This window comes from Pinus tabuliformis, chromosome 2_1 (genome assembly GCF_031772625.1).
Source record: "Pinus tabuliformis cultivar Carrire ecotype Pingquan chromosome 2_1, CPIR1, whole genome shotgun sequence".
NCBI lineage: Eukaryota > Viridiplantae > Streptophyta > Pinopsida > Pinales > Pinaceae > Pinus > Pinus tabuliformis.
The window spans coordinates 461,942,794-461,958,093 of NC_142299.1; the positions used below are offsets into that span (position 1 = coordinate 461,942,794).

The window sequence follows — 15,300 nt, forward strand, 5'->3', positions numbered from 1 at the left end:
TTATTTGGCATATTGTGGAATATTGTTGAATATTGTATCTCTAAGCCACTGTCTTGTTTAAGGATTGTCATTTTAATATTTTTAAGTACTCTTGCAATAAGAAGATTCCCACTAAGTACTTAAATAACTCAAACAATCTTAAATCAAGACAAATCTCACTCATGATCTCTTGCATAAGCATACTAGATCTAGAGTGCACTAATAACTTACCTTGTAGCATAAGCTAGGTTGATAAAAACATAGGACAACCCTTATCACTTGGCTTGAGGGGCCTTGACAACTCTTCGGTGGTTAACACGGTGACCTTGCAGTCATAAGAGCCATAGTCTCTACAGCGCCAGAGGCATTGGGAGATAGGAGCACTACATAATGTATCGTTAATTAGGCCCTAGTTCGCTCCCTATTGGCCTCTTTTCCAAAACCTATTTTGGAGCCCAAGTTCAAAATAGTTAAGGGACGGTTACATCTAGATTAGGAATTTAACTAAAAATAACCAAGATATCTGCATCACACATAGGTCGTAGGTTTTCATATCATTCAAGTTAGTCAATCATATTAAGCAACAAATTTCCATCTGGTCATTTGGTTCCAATTTACTATAAGCAAGAATTTGTGACTCCATTAAGGCATTGGTATCCTACTTTAAAATCTATTCTAATTAATAGTGTTGCTCAAATTTAACATATTGGCTAGGCCACTCATTCGTGCCTCCCAAACAAGTTGGTTTCCAACTTGTTTTCCTTCATCTCATTCCATAAGGACTACCCCCCATAGCCCGATGTTGGGAGACAACTAGAATGAATTGGGTGGGGATCAGGTGACAACCCCTGTCCTGAGTGTTGTTACAATGCCTGTACAATCCAAACGACAACACGCCTCATGGTTCCTTATTACTTGATTCGCTTGATCAACCCACCCCATCACCATTTGCTTCAAATACTCTTGATCCCAATTTTCTGGTCCAAATGGTAATAAGGTATAAGGTGGTTACATCTTACAAGTAAAGGAGAAAAAGTATGAAGACACATTCTATATTTATTTTATTTTTCAAATTCCCCTATGTCCAGATGATGGTCCAACATTCTTAGTTGATCAAGAATGTTGTGATCCTAGTGATCATTCAAGTGAAATTCAAGTCCTTGATCACAATGAAGGCTTAGGCAACCATCATCGTGATGACAATGACTCCACTGACATACATGGTGATGAGTGCCCAAACACATCCATTGATTCCTTGATTTCTCAAACAAACTTGGATATGCAGGGTTTTGATTTGGAATTCTATATGATCATAGATAATTTCCTTGCCGAAATTTCTTCTTCTCACCCTCCTTTGTCCCTTGGTGCATGTAATGAAATAACTAATGGAGAAAATTTTCTATGCTCTTTGGATCCACCATTTGATGAGCCAAATTTCAAAGCGACACAAGGTGATGAGGTTGTGTGTGATGAAGAAGAAAGTAATTCAGTTATTGAGAATTTATTGTGTAATCTATTTGATGATGATGAAATGACCAATGAAAGTATTGATTCTAGAAGTTTCCATCTGAGTAATAATGACGTTGACCTGACCACACCTTCTAAATTTAATCATCCCATATATGGAAGTTCAAGGACTTGTTAGGAATCCAAGACACTTCAACTTCGATTGATGGTTATGCCAGGATCTCACGACCATGATGAGATCCCTGAACTAGGTCATATTAGAATTCTCGCATGATTATTTTCTCAACATTGTTTCATTGGATCTAAGCTCAATCCTAAAGGATTTTCAATGTTTCCAAGTTAATCTTCTTACTCGTCATGATAGATCTAATGATTCCTACAAATCCCTTGGTAATGAAATCATGTTTGGAATGCATATCCTTCACGGATGTACTTAGAATTGGTAAAACCTCTTGAATCAACACATATTTATCTCTAAATGATAAAGGATCTCATGTGCTAAGTGATATATTTTACTAGAATACTAACAACTGTCATCTCATTAATTATTTTCTCATTGGTCTGTCTGATTATAGTTGTTGGATTAAATCTATTGATTGCATCAAACCAAATTTTTTTATGATTCACGATCTCACCGTTTGGACAATTGTCAAGAAGTTAAGGCACTTTAATTTTTGTTGATGGTTATGTCAGGCCCTCACGATCTTGACAAAGTTCTTGAACAAGATCAATTTATCTCTTTCTCACAATATTCTTTTTGTAGGGCTAATGCACTGATTAATTCCTTATCTATACAATAGTTTCAATCTTTTCAAGATGGTTGTTTTTAGTATCAGGATCCAATCGTCGACTGATTGGAAGAGTCGTACCTCAAGAACTCTGTTGTTAATCATAAGTTCCAATATTATCTTGAACCTATGAACATATGGATGACCATGCATTTTGAAGCCCCTTTCATCGAAGAAGATTTATAGGTTGGGTAAAGCAATTCTTTATAGCACATTGTTTTTCTCGTAGATGAGACCTTCAGTTTCTTGTGCAAGTTGCTCAGGTAAACATCTTTCTTTGTGCACATTGTTTTGTAATGGTTCTAATATTTGGTATATTTCTGTTTACATGTTGGCAACAAATTTTGTGGTTTCATTGGAAATTTGATTTCACATAATCTCGACCTTCTAGATTAAATAGATTAGGATTTATATTTACTCGTGATTCTTTGCACGTCATTGCATTATTTGCATAACCTTTCCATACCTAAGTTGCATTTTTACTTTGTATTGCACCCTACATTCATCTCTATGCATTTTTCATTTTCCTTCTTGTTTGAGTTTTGTTCTCTTCATCCCCTTTACTGGTCTTTACATGTCATTTTGTTTTCTTTTGTATCTTTTCTCGTGTTTTGTTTTAATAAGACCATGTATGAAAGTTTCCTCATATGACTCTGAGATAATGTGGTAGAAATTTGAAAGGGAACTATGATGACTGACAATGCTTAGCTTACTTTCGATCTCCTTCTTTGTTTGGGTCTATAAAGCTTAAGAGTCCATGATGCTCTGACGGAAAATGCTACTAGTTCTAAATGGAGATCCCTTAGCAAATATAGGATGCCTGTATCCATTATAGGGCCTCCATCCCTTGAATTCGACATTTATATTGTTTGGTTTTAATGTGTCAACTCATGCAAGTAGATAAGGGAAAGGAAGAAAAATAAAGCAAGCAAATTAATTTCAGAGGTAATATATAAGAGTCTCTGAAAAACAATGAACAACCTCTCCTACTCGTAAAATAAGTCTAGATCCCTCTTTTACCTTTGGAAATATAAATGCCAATAAAATGAAAATATGCATAAATTAATAAAATAAATAAAGAGTGAAAGAAGAGAAAGGCTTCCTACGTAGAGAGGTGAAGCAAGCAACATCATTGGGGTATCGAACATTTTTGGCTTGAGGGGGTCTGACCTGGGTTCAACGTTGGTTAGCCAAACAAATCCCTACACTGTTGGCCCTTTCGGCATCAGCCCGTGGAGCGCGGACTGAAGTCTCACCCGAAGCAGTATGGGGGGATGCTGGAACCCAGTTTCTACATGCTTGAGATGGTTGTGATGTTGGTTTATCCCAAATATACCTGCTTGTGCGTAGGTTGCTTCACCCTCTATTTCCACCCTTCAGTACTTTCACGAAAGGATACAATTGGCTTCCGCGCAGCCCTAACCTGGGGCTGATATACTTTCGCACTGCTAGGGCAGCGAACTGTGATATTTCCCAAACCACGCTAAGTGTCTTACTTATCTTATTAGCCAATTTTACTTAGCTTCGAATAAACTGATGTTCTTACTTGCGTTCACTTAATCAACACAATTATATATATTCACGCATTACATAAGATTTATGAGTGAAATTCATACCCAACATAACAAATGTATAAATAGAAAATAAAGATGCAGAAATTATGGAATACTTCTCTTTATTGATAATTCTGGATGATTATAGACTCGACCCGCCCTACGCACTCAACTGCAGGGGTCCACGAACCTAGCTGCAGACTTCTAGGTCTCTGCGCACTCAGCTGCAGAGCCTCTACCTATGATATGACCCAAGACTTAGACATCTACTTCAAAGCTATCTCTCATACATCATATCTTCATTGCCTGATTTCTCTTTTTTAAACTACTTAGGCTTAGCTCTATTTATACAATCCCATGGTCCGCGGACCATGGGTAGATATTTTATAGCTAACAATACATTTCCAAAATAAGAGCGGACAACCCTATGACTCTTTAACATCTATGCACTCTGCGACCACAAAATGCGTAGTCTTTACACTTGGATTACAAAATTTGACCAAAATATGGGCTTTTAGCCCCAAAACTGCCCTTGGGGGATTCCGTGCCCAATAGGCCCCTAACACAAACATCGTGACTCGCCCTCGAGTCACTCTATAGGTGTAGAGATCTTATCACGAAGACCTCCTAGCTCTATTTGGATCACCGCAACTTCGGTAGCGCACTGAGCGGCTGCCTGCTGGACTTCTTCCACTCGCTGCACGGTGACTGTCACTGAACTGCTGCCCTAAATCTTCTGCTGAGTTTCCTGCAGTTGTGTGAGCTTTCCTTTAATGGAGGTTGTGATCGTATAAGCCTCATCTATCCATGGCTATAGGTGTTCTTTTAAGATGATTCTTTGTGCCGAGCGACATCCACCTGTTCCTTGCGCGCATTTACCTCCTGCATCCGTGCAAGCCTCTGCGTAAGGGAAACCGTCTGCGCGGTCCCTTTTACCTCGTCATACCTTTTTTGTAGCTCGTGTGCTTCTGTCTCCAGGCACTTTACATTCTAGTCCTCCTATAGGGTGGTTAGGACCTTGAATGACTGTTAAAAAAGATGCATGCAGTCTTCCACTGCACTCTCAACTACCACTATTTCCGTTGTAACAATAGTGGTACACTATTCCCTGAATTTTGACGGAGTTGAAGGATGAGCCTGCAACTGCAATTCTACGATCTGTAGGTTCAGCTCCAACTTAACCCAGGCCATCTTTGCTCAAGTGTCATGCACCCTTGTGGTCAACTTGTGGATGCGCACCTCTATCGATTCTTCTGCCTGGATGTCTAACTCCGGGACCATACGGCAGGCTTCCTCCACTACTTGCATTATTTGCTTATTATGCTCCACTGCCTCATTGCATTGCAAGCCTAACTGCTCGATGTTGATGCACTGCTCGCTCGTCGCCTGTAGAGCGTGACTCTCCCGGGCCCGAAGTTTCGTGGTGACTCCATCCTGCAAGAGGTAGAACCTCTCTCGAGGGAGCGCGGCCATATTCAATCCTACCCCTTTCAAACTGCTCACCATGGGCCGGTCGACCTCATTCTCTGTAGTAAGTGCTCCATCTGGTAGAACTATTGTGTTGGTTACCCTTGTGTGCAACATCGCCTCGACAGTTGAAGTGCCGATTGTGAGGCTGGTGGACACTATGCCAGCCTGTGGAGTGTGAACCTGCAACTCTTGTAGCTCTATCTAGAGAGCCCCCAATACCAACTGCTGCTGCTCTTCGAACTGTTGGAGGTTCTCGGCGGTGACATCCCTCACCGTTTCTTCGATATCGTGCAAATCCCCCTCAGTTAGGGTGATTAGGTCAAAGGATGTCTTTGATGCCTTGGTTTTCTTTCATGGAACTTCCTTCTCTCGCGGTCATAGATGCTTGAGTTGGGTGGATATTGCCTGTGGGTCCGCGCCACCTTGTTCTATTAGATCCTCTGTTTCTGCTTTAGTCCCAGGCAAAGGTCACTTCTGTCCTTCACACTCTTCTCCTCCTATCTTCTGTTGTTTGGGCAATTTTGCGGTGTCGCGTGCTGCTTGGGCCTTAGCCTCCGCTTCCTCTTTTCTGTGGTTCTCTGTCAGTTGTGCCATTCGGAGCTTTGTTTCTTCCTTCTTACGCCGCATGATGGACTTGTCCATTTCCATCATGGAGCTTGCTGGAGTGTGCAACTCTAGCGGCCAAAACTCGAGGAATGTGAAAATAACATCATTAGTCACCAAATATGGTAGGTTATGCCATGTCTTCGTGGGGTCCTTTTCCTCCTTAATAAAGACATAGTGGAAATCTGCCTTGAACTTTGCAAAGCTCTGCAAACTAGCGTATACTGTGGGCGACAATCATGGCTTGCGATTGATCCCCATCCAGATACTCATCTCCATTAAGATCCAAAAGATCTTGCTTTCTTTTATACACTGTGTGTCCTTGGTCACCCACAACGAAGTGTACTTCACTACCTCTGGAAGGTCTGGCGTGACCGAAGGGAATTGGCTATCTTTGGGCAGCTCCCATGCCACTAGTACGATCGACAATAGGAGCCACATGTAGTGAAATGTCTTGCCCTGCTCCTATGCCTCGCGATAGTTTGCAAGGAACTCGCCGCATAGATAATTCATCCAGTTGAACTAGACTCCTTCAGTGCATTGGGCCGCTAGTGCAATCATAGGTGCGGGCACCTGATCCGCGCAACACTTTCGCATCACCTTCTCTGTAAATATTTGTGTTGCAACCTTGACTGCAGGGTTGTTAATGCTAGATATGGCATATCCTCGCTTCTTCTAGTCCAACTTGAACTTCTTCTTCATCAATTCTGCGAGGGCCAACTCGCCACCTTTTCCTTCTGATATATTGGCTGGATCCTCCCCTGAGTAAGGCAACCGTGTGATTCGATGGATCAAGTGGTTTGTAACAATGTAAACTTTGAAATGGGAACTGATACTATTACCCGTTTCGGAGAGATAGCAAAAAAGTGACTTGATTTTGAAAAGGGGTGATGCAGAACGAACATGTTTTTTTTAGAGCATAGTTTTTAGAAGGAATGTCATGGGAAGGATAGTTTTATGTACATTATGTTTTACAATGGTAGTGATTTTCATGCTGATTTAAAAAAGTGAGTATTCTACATCACCCCCTTTTTCTAAAAGCCCTGCTTTTTGGCTTTAAATTTTCTAATGTATAAAATGTAAATAATTATTTTGTAAATTTGATAATTTTTGAAGTGGTCGTTTTCTTCACATTTTCTTGTTTTTTATTTTAATTTTAACTTTTTTTTTTTAGTAAGGTTTTTATTGTTTTGCATTTTTAAATTAGGAGGTAGATATTTAGAATTTTTGATATTCTACATATTTATACATCCTTAATTAATTTTTCAATCCACATGAAATAATTGTTTCTAAAAAACAATATTTTTTAACAATGGACATAAAAATAACCATTTTTAACATAAATATAACTATTTCAATCCACATGAAATAATTGTTTCTAAAAAACAATATTTTTTAACAATGGACATAAAAATAACCATTTTTAACATAAATATAACTAAAAACCTACATGTTTTGATAATTTTTTGCTAGAATTGAAATGTCAAAATCACAAGTTTTATACAATAATTTTAACTAAAAATGGTTAAATAATAGCTTTTTTTTTATGAATTTCATGTCAAAAAAATAATAATAATCACTTTTTTTTTTCAAAAAATAATGATTAACTTAAAAATCAATGCGAAAATCACATATTACAAATATTGAACGTATAACAACCCTAATTGAGTGTTTATTCTTCTCATAAAATGTCAAAGTCAAAACATTGCAAAGCTTGATTTACAAGCATAACTTAAATTTAATCAACAATGTCACATAATCCAAACTCTTCGTCCTCTAGAGTTTCATCATTGTTTTCTTCCACAATATTTACTGTTTCCTTTTGCTCATTTTCCTCTTCTAATGGGTCTTTGATGTCTGCGAATTTCCCAATGTATGTCTTTCCAAACATTCCATGTAATGGTGGTTGGGGTTCCTTTGCCTTTTTTTCCACACATGATTCACTAAAGTCCCCTTTCTTCAACCCAATTTCTTGCATTGCATCTGGAAGAAATTGAAGAGTATTAATTCTTTGCTGAATGAAGTTTCACTATATTGGATATTTTTCAATTGCAATGCAATTTCTTCATTTCTGAAGGCAACATGCTAGTGTTGTACCTAATTATCAAGAACAAAAGAAATAATGAACTAAATTAGTACAATGACATATTAATTAAAAAATAACATATTGAAATTCAATTCCATATAATAAAACTTACCTGTGCCAGAAAATAAATCCAGAACCTAATCTACTTCATTTGACTGCCGCAAAGACATGGCTAAATCGAGCTCCTAAATAACATTGAGTTACATTGTTTATGTGCTCAAATGACTCGATCGAGTGCTTAAAAAGGGCTCAATTGAGCAATCATTTTTTCCACCCAAAAGTGTCATCTCTTGGAGTGAAATCATATCATATGTAGCTAAAGGCTAGACAAAATATGTTTGAGACAAAGACATAAACAGTCATAATACCTACACATATCCCTTATACAGGGATTTAGAGCACCAGTCATTCAAATAATACAAATTAATATGTAATTCCATTTATTGATATTATCTTTTGGGATGTTTTTATAAAAAAAAAATTGAAAGATTGTTAATATCCTCTCCTCTTATTGTTGCATTTATCCATACTTTAGTGATTAATAACTTCATAAATGAAACTAGAAATTGGTGAAGATAAATTGTGAAAACCAAGACTTACCCATTATGATCACTAGTTAAAAACGGTAGCAAGATCTTTGCATCAAAGACGACACCACTGGGTAAGATTTTGACAAACCTTATTTAATGTAGTTGTTAGTCTATATAGAATATGATGCTTTTAGTTTTGATTTGTTAATATATTTGTTTTAAAAGAAAAAAATAAAAATAAATTTAGTACCAAAGATAACATTTTTAATACAATTAAACTCAATTTTTAATTTTTATTCAAAAACATTTTATTTAATTTTAATTCAAATCTTTATTTTTATGTAAAAATCTCATCTAATTTAATCTTGTTTTTCATTTTTATTTAGATTAACTAAATATTTCATTATCACAATATTATATATATATATATATAATTCCATTTATTGATATTATATTTTGGGATGTTTTTATAAATTTTTTTGAAAGGTTGTTAATATCCTCTCCTCTTATTGTTGCATTTATCCATACTTTAGTGATTAATAACTTCATAAATGAAACTAGAAATTGGTGAAGATAAATTGTGAAAACCAAGACTTACCCATTATAATCACTAGTTAAAAATGGTAGCAAGATCTTTGCATCAAAGAGGACACCACCGGGTAAGATTTTGACAAACCTTATTTAATGTAGTTGTTTGTCTACATAGAATATGATGCTTTCTGTTTTGATTTGTTAATATATTTGTTTGAAAAGAAAAAAATAAAGATAAATTTAGTACCAAAGATAACAATTTTTAATATAATTAAACTCAATTTTTAATTCTTATTTAAAAATATCTTATTTAATTTTAATTCAAATCTTAATTTTTATTTTAAAATCTCATCTAATTTAATCTTGTTTTTCATTTTTATTTAAATTAACTAAATATTTGACTAGATATTTTGAATGTTGGTGATTTTTCTTTTAGCCTTTCAAAATGATGAGTTCAATATATTATTCAATAGATATCACTTTCGACCCAGTCGACCTACAACAATAATTTCAACTATTAATTATTTCACAAACCCCTTGCCAACTATATGTCCAATGATTGACAATCTACCATAATAAAACATTACTCCCAATTAACATAAATATCCTTTCCTAATTATGCAGAGTTGTTGTAATACTATACTCTCACTGAATACATTCCTCTTTAGAAATAAATACATCAACTTGTTTAAAATCATCTACACTACGATTCCATGAAAAATCACATGCAATTGAGGGCTTACCCTTTAATCTCTTCCCCAAAATATATTCAGCCTTCGTACGATGTAGGTAGCTCTCGGCCGAAATGACTTTAACCATATAAAAAATCACATGCAATTGAGGGCTTACCCTTTAATCTCTTCCCCAAAACATATTCAGCCTTCGTACGATGTAGGTAGCTCTCGGCCGGAATGACTTTAACCATATAAATTGTGAAAGGTACTAATAAAATCAAGAACGGAGATAAATACCTCAGAAGAAATAACATTGCAAGATGTGAAATATTCGCATTACTATAATCAAACTTTGGATTCTAATCCGGCGAAAAGGGGAGTTGTAAGGAAAATTACTCTGACTACCAAGGACCACAGTGTAGGCCATCAACAAACACTGGACGAATAGAATAGAAAATTGAGTTATGCAAGTGTGAAATTCTGAATTCACATTACTTTTATTAATATTCAAGGATTGTTAAATGCATTAGAAAAATAACCAAATGCAATACAGCTTTATGACAGAGGCTGTAACAGAATAAAATAAATAAATAACCCAAAAAAAGGTCTATCAATTTGTCAGGCTCTGCAAAACAGATACTTCAATGGTATGTGTCTCTCTAAAAGAAAATCTGAAGAAATCAAGACTAAATTCATCTAAGGCTAACGATGCAATTTTTAAATTAATAAGGAGATGTAAGTTAACTTTTCCAAGCAGCAGTCAAAAAAGGTCCAGCCAAACCACACCCACAAAAATATCGCACAAAATAAGAACTGCTCAATAAGCATAAGGCATTTAACCAAGTTTCCAGTTTTCTTCTCGATGCATACACAAACAAAAGTTATGTACAGAAACATTGCAGAGAAATAATGATAACTGTGTAGAGTGCATGTATGACAGTAAGGCGTTGGCTTTCCGAAAAAAAGTTTGTTGTTGGCATAGGAAATATACATAATGTGTATGAAAACTTTCTTTACTTAATGATAATAACATATACACTGCCGAGGTGTATGTAAACCGATCACTGGAAAAGCATTCTAGTATATCATCCATGAGCAACAAACCCAATGCCAGGCAGAGACGTATTTATTCAACAAAAATAACAAAGGAATTGTCATCACACACTCGCTGTATGTGGTGGATCTAAAGCTGGGATTTAGAGTCACTCTCGAGAACCTTTCCCGGAGGCAATCAATACCACACATTCAGATCACGAAGAATAAATCCAGCACAAAATTATTGAAGATCTGCCAATAGATAACCAAAACATTCAACATCCAACTCATTGAAGGGATTAAGGATTTCCCCTCCTTATAAGATTCGTAGCAGATGGGGCGATTCTCAGAATCGCCGGGTGGTGGGGCAATTCTTAGAATCGCCGGGTGGTGGGCGATTCTCAGAATTGCCCGCCACCACCCAGGTGGTGGCGGAGCAATTGTGAGAATTTCCCCCACCACTTGGCGATTCTGAGAATCGCCCCATCTTCTACGAATGGTGATAGCTCGCATATCGAATGAAACTTCACATATCTAATGATAATTTCCGTTATAATTCACATAGTCGGTGTGATAACTCGGGAGATAACAGCTTCTTCTGTGGAAACTACAAGCCTCCCATTTGGGCGTAGTGCAGTACCATGGAAACTCCAATGCGTACTTGACCTGAACAACAATGATCATGTCAAATGACTGGAAATCAAAGATTAATATACCATTGGTTGAAAGGAGTACAAGTACAATCTTAAAATTTTGAATACATGAGAATTGTGGAGTAAATATGCACATTGAGCGTCAAAAATTGTCATTTTGAAAGAGAAGGAAGGAGGGCTTATGTGTTTGCCACTCTAAGTTGGGTCTTTCCCCAACTGCCCGTGCCGTTTCGAGGGCATACAATCGGCATCGGAGCAGGATGTCTTCCAAGTCTCATGCTTTGAATGTTCTGTTGGTTGTAGGTGGTTGCATTCTGATCGGTCTTCAGCCAATTCTGGTTTACATGTCTAAAGTTGATGGCAAGTTCAATTTTAGTCCTGTGAGTGTTAATTTCGGAGCAGGATGTCTTCCAAGTCTCGTGCTTTGAATGTTCTGTTGGTTGTAGGTGGTTGCATTCTGATCGGTCTTCAGCCAATTCTGGTTTACATGTCTAAAGTTGATGGCAAGTTTAATTTTAGTCCTGTGAGTGTTAATTTCCTCACAGAGGCAACAAAAGTTCTGTTTGCCATTATCATGCTCCTGTTCCAGGCCCGAAGACAAAAAGTAGGAGAGAAATCTTTTCTCTCTCCATCCACAATATTGCAGGCAGCTCGTTCAAATTACCTTCTTGCTGTGCCAACATTTTTGTATGCTATTAATAATTATCTGAATTTCATCATGCAACTTTATTTCAATCCAGCGACAGTGAAGATGTTAAGCAATTCCAAGGTTCTGGTTATTGCATTGCTGTTAAAATTCATCATGCGCCGGAAGTTCTCAGTAATGCAGTGGGAAGCACTGGCTCTTTTGCTAGTTGGGATCACTGTGAATTGACTTCGTTCATTACCAGAGGGTCCCACTAGGTTAGGTCTTCCAGTTGCAACTGGTGCATATCTGTGTACATTACTTTTTGGTACTGTCCCATCTTTGGCCTTGGTTTATAATGAATATGCCTTAAAGAGCCAGTTTGAGACAAGCATCTACCATCAGAACTTGTTTTTATATGGGTATGGGGCGTTCTTCAATTTTGTTGCAATCCTTGTAATGACCATCTTTAAAGGGGTAGATGGTTTGAATATTCTCCAGGGTCACTCGAGGGCAACAATTCTGTTAGTGTTTAATAATGCAGCATAGGGCATTCTTTCCTCCTTTTTTTTCAAATATGCTGATACAATCTTGAAGAAATATTCTTCAACTGTAGCAACAATCTTTACAGGCCTAGCTTCTGCTGCATTATTTGGCCATACATTAATCATTAACTTTATTTTGGGCATTTCCATAGTTTTCATTTCCATGCACCAGTTCTTTTCATCCCTTTCAAAGCCTAAAGAGCAGACAAACAATGGAACTGTTGAAATGATGGATGTTCAACCTAATCACAGGCCAAAGGAGTCATCTTTGATAAACGTGACAGCTGGAGCTACAGAGGATGAAAGTCATACTGTCATAGTATTGGAATGGCACATGAAAGAGAGCCACTTCTTCCCACTTAATCCTCAGGGTCAGGCAAACAATAGAATAGAAAGGATTTTTGACTCGTTATTTGGTACAGCATAGGTCAACCATTTCAATCAATCTGTAACAATAAGCAACTGTAATTTCTTATCCAGCTCCTCTGGTGTCTTCTTTATTTTCATATCTTTTGATATGCAACTCTAAAGCGGCAAGCAAAAAATTTCAAACGAGAAGCTTTAGATTGAGTTCTCTTGACGTGATGTACTGAAGCTTACATGATGCATGAGAAATGGTCATCATTGTCTCAAGTCTTCTATCAAACAGTGTAAGTAGTGGTGGCGGGGCGATTCTCAGAATCACCCCACCTCCCGGCGATTTTGAGAATCGCCCCATCTGCTACGATTTTCAGAATCGCCCCACCACCCGGCAATCCTGAGAATCGCCCCATCTGCTACGAATGGTGATAACTCGCATATCGAATGAAACTCTGCATATCTAATGATAATTGCCGTTATAATTCACTTGCTAGAATCGCCCCACCACCCGGCAATCCTGAGAATCGCCCCATCTGCTACGAATGGTGATAACTCGCATATCGAATGAAACTCTGCATATCTAATGATAATTGCCGTTATAATTCACATAGCAAGTGTGATAACTCGGGAGATAACGACTTCTTCTGTGGAAACTACAAGCCTCCCATCTGGGCGTACTGCAGTACCATGGAAACTTCAACGCGTACTTGACCTAAACAACAGTGATCATGTCAAATGACTGGAAATCAAAGATTAATATACCATTGGTTGAAAGGAGTACAAGTACAATCTTAAAATTTGGAATACATGAGAATTGTAAAGTAAATATGCACATTGAGCGTCAAAAATTGTCATTTTGAAAGAGAAGGAAGGAGGGCTTATGTGTTTGCCACTCCAAGTTGGGTCTTTCCCCAACTGCCCGTGCCGTTTCGAGGGCATATGATCGGCATCGGAGCAAGATGTCTTCCAAGTCTCGTGCTTTGAATGTTTTGTTGGTTGTAGGTGATTGCATTCTGATCGGTCTTCAGCCAATTCTGGTTTACATGTCTAAAGTTGATGGCAAGTTCAATTTTAGTCCTGTGAGTGTTAATTTCCTCACAGAGGCAGCAAAAGTTCTGTTTGCCATTATCATGCTCCTGTTCCAGGTCCGAAGTCAAAAAGTAGGAGAGAAATCTCTTCTCTCACCATCCACAATATTGCAGGCAGCTCGTTCAAATTACCTTCTTGCTGTGCCAATATTTTTGTATGCTATGAACCACACTTGTTGGTTCGAAACGCGTTGACAAATGGTATTCCATGTGATTTTTGCCGAAAAATCTCTCTAAATTATCTGAATTTCATCATGCAACTTTATTTCAATCCAGCGACAGTGAAGATGTTAAGCAATTCCAAGGTTTTGGTTATTGCATCGCTGTTAAAATTCATCATGTGACGGAATCTCAATAATGCAGTGGGAAGCATTGGCTCTTTAGCTGGTTGGGATCAATGTGAATCGACTTCGTTCATTACCAGAGGATCCCACTGGGTTAGGTCTTCTAGTTAAAACTGGTGCATATTTGTGTACATTAACTTTTGTTACAGTGCCATCTTTGGCCTCGGTTTATAATGAATATGCCTTAAAGAGCCAGTTTGAGACAAGCATCTACCCTCAGAACTTGTTTTTATACGGGTATGGGGCGTTCTTCAATTTTGTTGCAATCCTTGTAATGACCATCTTTAAAGGGGCAAATGGTTTGAATATTCTCCAGGGTCACTGGAGGGCAACAATGCTGTTAGTGTTTAATAATGCAGCACAGGGCATTCTTTCCTCCTTTTTTTTCAAATATGCTGATACAATCTTGAAGAAATATTCTTCAACTGTAGCAAAGATCTTTACAGGCCTAGCTTCTGCTGCATTATTTGGCCATACATTAACCATTAACTTTATTTTGGGTATTTCCATAGTTTGAATTTCCATGCACCAGTTCTTTTCATCCCTTTCAAAGCCTAAAGAGTAGACAAACAATGGAACTGTTGAAATGCTGGATGTTCAACCTAATCACAGGCCAAAGGAGTCATCTTTCATAAACATGACAGCTGGAGCTACAGAGGATGCAAGTCAGAGTATTGGAATGGCACATGAAAGAGAGCCACTTCTTCCCACTTAATCCTCAGGGTCAGGCAACCAATAGAATAGACATGATTTTTTGACTCGTTATTTGGTACATCATAGGTCAACCATTTCATTCAATCTGTAACAATAAGCAGCTGTAATTTCTTATCTAGCTCCTCTGGTGTCTTCTTTATTTTCATATCTTTTGATATGAAACTCTAAAGCGGCAAGCAAAAAATTTCAAACGAGAAGCTACCTACATTGAGTTCTCTTGACGTGGTGTACTGAAGCTTACAGGATGCATGAGAA

General features: G+C 37.5%; 2 pseudogenes; both read left to right on the forward strand.

Moving 5' to 3' along the window:
• The first annotated feature begins 11,050 nt into the window (after nucleotides 1-11,050).
• On the forward strand, nucleotides 11,051-12,902 carry LOC149200919 (CMP-sialic acid transporter 5 pseudogene; annotated as a pseudogene).
• A 580-nt stretch (nucleotides 12,903-13,482) lies between these two features.
• Nucleotides 13,483-15,053, forward strand: LOC149200920 (CMP-sialic acid transporter 5-like; annotated as a pseudogene).
• Nucleotides 15,054-15,300: the final 247 nt, after the last annotated feature.